We start from the raw sequence: 5,589 nt of genomic DNA on the forward strand, positions 1-5,589 counted from the left end.
GATCCCCTAATGCTACGTGTCGGAACGTGACACTCCGATCCATTATTCCTACCGTGTCGGAACGTGACACTCCGATCCATTTATCTCATTATTTCAGTTCATCAAGCTTCCTCTATGTCAAGCGTCATCATAATAGAGAGGATTTAAGATTGAAGATTCAACAGTCTCATCATTCTAACCACCACACTTATACGATCACAACATACAAACACACAATCAAGTATATAGAAGACTTTACAATACCACCCAATACATATCAATCACTATTTAGAGTTTATCTATCACATAGAAATAAACCATAACCTACCTCCACCAAAGAATCGTGATCGAGCAAGCTATCTCCCCAATGCCTTTTGCTTTCCTCTTCGTTCTCTCTTTCTCGCTCGTTCTCCCTCTCTACTTCTTTTTTTAATTTTTCTTCTCCAGATTCTTTTTCCTTTACCCTAATTGTCATATAATTCATTATGATAAAAGTAACCCATTATTTATTTTAAAGTTATCCCCTTTAACCCCCAAGTAAATAAATTATTAAACTTACCCCACTAATTTCATAAAGTTTGTCATGAATAGTCCAAAACACCCCTTTAAAACCTTTAGCAGAAATCCGACCCAGTTGGGGTTACGCAACCTGTGACGGTCCGTCGTGTCTATGACGGTCCGTCCTGCAGGTCCGTCACAAAGTTCAGAGAGTTAAATTCAGTAAAGGGGTTTGTGACGGTCCGTCGTGAAGTTCAGAGAGTCGATCTCAGTACCCAGATTTCAGAGGTGAAGTGTTTTGGAACGAAGACCCTCGACAGTCCGTCGTGACCATGACGGTCCGTCGCCTGATCCGTCAACCCAGTCAGTTATTTTCAAAATAATTTTACTGCTCGAACCTACTAAACAGGTTGTTACATTTTATCAGTCTTGATTACTTCAACTGTAAATGTAAAATTTAATATATTTAATACTAATCTCCTTATTTCTTTTGTTGTAACTGAATCTTGTACCTTTTTGGTTATCCACCACTTTACCTGTGTATTATCTGTCCTTACAATAAATTTATTGTAAAAAATATATGGTTCAAATGCTAATAAACATTTATATAGTGCAAACAATTCTTTTCTATTTATTTCCCATTTTATTTGTGCTTCTGCATAAGATCCTGAGTGATATCTGCAATGGTGTTCTATTTTTTCTTTTTCATATTTATATTTTAGGACTCCTCCATAACCGTGTTGCTTGAATCTGTTTCAACAATATAAGTAAATGATTTATTTTCATTGGGAAAATATAGTTTTGGTAGTTTATTACATAAGTTTTTGATATGTCTTATATGTTCTTTATCTTTATTGTCGAAATTATATTCGACATCTTTCTTAAGTTTTTTGTGTAATGATTTTAAATGTTCAGCTAATTTTGGTATGTATTCTCTTACTTGGTTTACTAATCCTAGGAAAGATTGTAATTTCTTTTTTGTATCTACATTTTCATCAAGGGTGATTATTTTTTGTACTATGTGGGTTTGCATCTTTATCCCATTTTTATCTATTTGTATTCCTAGCAATTCTATCTGAGGTTTAATAATTTCTGCTTTCTTTTAACTTAAGCTTATACCAAAATGTTTAATTATGTGTATAAATTTCTCTAATAACCTGATATGTTCATCTTGTGTTTTTGAATATAATAGTATATCATCTATATAGACAATGCAATTTTCTAATTGGATAAAATAATTGTCCATAAAATGTTGGTATCTACCTGGTGCATTTTTATATCCAAATGGTAGAACATTCCATTCATAAAATCCTTGTGGTACAGTAAATGCTGTTTTTTTTATTTTAAGTACCCTTGGGGGGGGGGGTAAGGGGCTGAGCAACACCCCCAGGCCTTAACATTAATAAAAGTAAAAGATACAAGGAGGGGGGCATAAACCTTACCTCCGATCCTAAGATGGTTCAGAAGTCTACTTTCCTAAAAAGGAAGTTCGACTCATCCCCTTACAATAAAAGAGAAACCAAAAGACTAAGCACCTAGAAGAGAGGACTCCTCTCAATACAAAGTATCTAGGAAACGTAAATAAGGGAGACTCTCCCCTTACAAAAGTAAGACGAGAATAAAGGTGTATCCTATTCAACGAGAATATACCAAATAGCATAGTCTAAGTGAATAGGCTCCTAACCAAAAAAGGTATAAAAACTATACCATAACAGAGACGATCATGGAGGTTTCTTGATTATTTTCAATTTCTTTCTCCTGAAATTAGCCATGCCAAGTTTTTCTAGAATGAAGCTTCCTCTCACAAGAGTAGGTAATTGTTCCTTGATGTAAAAGTGTTGAACAATGTCTGTGTTGTGACTATATTTGGATAGCCGATCAGCCGTGTTGTTTGCCTCCCTATAGACATGAGTAATCTTGAATCTTTCCAACTGATGCACTATTCTGTGGATTTCCAGGATGTATGGCTGTAGGTTCCATGGGTAGTTGGTTTGATTCGAAAGCCAATGAATGACCAATTCTGAATCCACTTCCAAGTGTATTTTTCTATATCCATGCTTAATGCACCAATATAAACCATGGCTAACTGCTTGAATTTCCGCTTGGTTGTTGGTACCAATACCCAAAGGAATAGTATATGCATATATCATATTACCTTGATAATATCTTACTATTCCTTCTCCTCCAATTTTCCTGGGGTTGTTAAGGGCACTCCCATCAGTGTTGAGCTTGAGGAATGGTTGTTGAGGTTTCTCCCACGTTACTTCTTTAACCATAATAGCATGTTTGTAACTTGCCACCATTTCGATAAGAGAGTTCCAATTGTTACGCCATTCGATGTATGGATAGGCTGTGTTGAGGAGATGGTTGAAGTCTTTGACTATGAGGAATTTTACTCGAGCTGTGTTGGATTGCTTTGCTCCGTATTTTGCTGCGCAACGATTTTTCCAGAGATTCCAGAGAATGATGACTGGCAGCAGCCTGGTTGCCAGCTTCTGCACTTCAGTTGCCTGCGCCAGGTTCCTCCATTTCTGCAGCAGTGTGTGAATTGTGGAGTGCTCATGTTGCAGCCCTGCAGCTGCAGAAAAGAACCTCCAAATATTGTTAGCAAAATGACCAGCTACAAATATATGATCTATGGTGTCTTCCCCAGGGCTGTAACAGCAGGAACATTGGGCTGCCTCCCTCCCAAATTTAATAATTCTTTCGTTAGTGGGGAGCTTACCACGCAATGCCCTCCACACTAAAAAAGAAATTTTAAACGGGATTAACTTATGCCAGATTTTCTTACTACAATTATTTTTCTCCTTCCTGTGACGAATGTGTTCCCAGGCTGTAGCACAGCAGAACTGCCCTTTCTCAGAAGTTTTCCAGACTGCCTCGTCCAGCATGTGTTCCTGAAACTTAATGTCAGTATTCAAAACTTTTGAAATCAGTAATGGAGGAACCCATTGTCGAAGCAATGTTTCGTTCCATCTTCCATTAATTAGAAGATGTGAAATAGTGGTGTTGTTTAGGCTCGTGATATGATTGCATTGAGGAGCAAGAGGGCCGTCTCCTAACCAATCATCCCACCAAAATGAGCTGCTGCCAGAGTTGATTCTCCATTGAATTTGGGATTCGGCAATGGCTTTATTTTTCATCATAAAATTCCAAACAAAAGATTGCCCCGTGTGTAGTTTTTTTGCTACCGGATGAGCCCTTTGACAGTATTTTGCTCTCAAGAATCGACCCCATAATGTCTGCTTGCTTCTGAAAATCCACCACTGTTTATGTTGTAATGAAACACACACATCTTCAAGACGTCTTATACCAATACCTCCCTCATCCAAAGGAAGGCACATCGTATCCCAAGAGGCCCAATGATACTTTCTTTTTTCCTTCTCCCAACACCAAAAGAAATCTGCCATGGCTTTCTTAATATACTGGATAGTTGTTTTAGGAGGAGAGGTAGTTGACATTGTGCGGATAGGAATGGATTGTAGAACATGTTTGATCATAGTAGCCTTCCCACCAAAACTAAGAATCCTTGATTGCCATCCCGTGATCCTTTTGGTGATCTTTGCGACTAAATCTGAATAGTAAATGATTCTTTGACCACCAATGTAAAGGGGGCACCCCAGGTAGGTAATGGGACTGTTTTTCTGAGAGAAGACTGTGATTTCTCCAATTACATTGATGACCTCTCTGGGAGCGTTCGATGGGACCATGAAATGACTCTTGTCTTTGTTTATGAGTTGATCTGAGACAGACTCATATGTGGCAAGAGTTTTCATAATCATATGGAGAGTATCTCTAGTGGTGGAAGAGAAGATAATGATATCATCCGCAAAGCTGAGATGATTAATCTGTGGGCCTCTACTTTCCATTTGAAAGTTCTTGTAATGCTGTTGTTGATGAAGCATATTAAGCATCCGAGACAGCACCTCTGCCCCTAAAATAAATAAGGACGGCGATAACGGATCACCTTGTTTGAGACCCCTTGTTGACTTGAAAAAACCATGCCTGTACCCATTAATAATAACAGAATACCAGTTGTTGCTCATTATTCTCCACACAAGGTCAATAAAATTCTCACCAAAACCCATTTTTCGCAAAACCAAACAAGTATACGACCATGACACTCTATTGTATGCCTTGGCCATATCGAGTTTGATTACCACATTGTAACCTTCATTAGGTTGTTTGATACGATGAGTGATCTCTTGAGCCAACATAATGTTTTCCGAGATACTTCTTCCCTTAACAAATCCCGACTGATTCTCAGAAATAAACTGAGGTAAAATACCTGCTAATCTGAAACAAAATATCTTGGAAATAATTTTGTTGGAGAAATTACTCAAGCTGATGGGTCTGAACTCTGAAAATTTATTGGGATGATTAATTTTAGGAAGAAGTACAAGACAAGCATGTGAAAAATATTTAGGCAAAATATTTCCACAAATGAAATGTTGCACAGCCTTAAGAACATCTTCCTTAATAATATCCCAACATGATTGATAAAATTTCCCTCCAAACCCATACGGACCTGGATCCGAGTTAGGATTCATGGAGAAAACAACCTTTTTTTAATTCCTCCATATTAGGCATTTGTTGAAGAAGTTGGTTCTGCTCATCTGTAACCATACGGGGAATACAGTTAAGAACCTCCTCACTGATTCTGTCTTATTTCCCAGTGAAAATATTTTGAAAGTACATACAAGCTTCTTTGGCAATGTTCTCATCTCCCTGTATCCAAGTATACTCATCTGTGCAAATTCTGTGGATAAACAACTTCCTTCTCCTTCCCCTCATCATAGAATGAAAGTATTTGGAATTGGTATCCCCTTCTTTGAACCATTGGAGCTGAGTTTTTTGCTTGAGTATGGAAGTTTCCAACTTCATGTATTTGATGTATTGAGCATTAATAAGATGAAGTCTGGATCTGTTCTCCTCTGAATTATTTTGTATGACATTCTCCTCCGCCTTTTTAACCTGTTCTTCAAAATCTATAACCATTGAAAAGATGTTGCCATATTCACTCTTAGACCATGTACTCAAGGTAGAAGCCAATTTCTTCATTTTCTGATGAAGTTTCCACATAGGATCACCACTTACTTCCTCTTGCCAAGA

The sequence above is a fragment of the Solanum pennellii genome, chromosome 6 (genome assembly GCF_001406875.1).
Source record: "Solanum pennellii chromosome 6, SPENNV200".
Taxonomy (NCBI): domain Eukaryota; kingdom Viridiplantae; phylum Streptophyta; class Magnoliopsida; order Solanales; family Solanaceae; genus Solanum; species Solanum pennellii.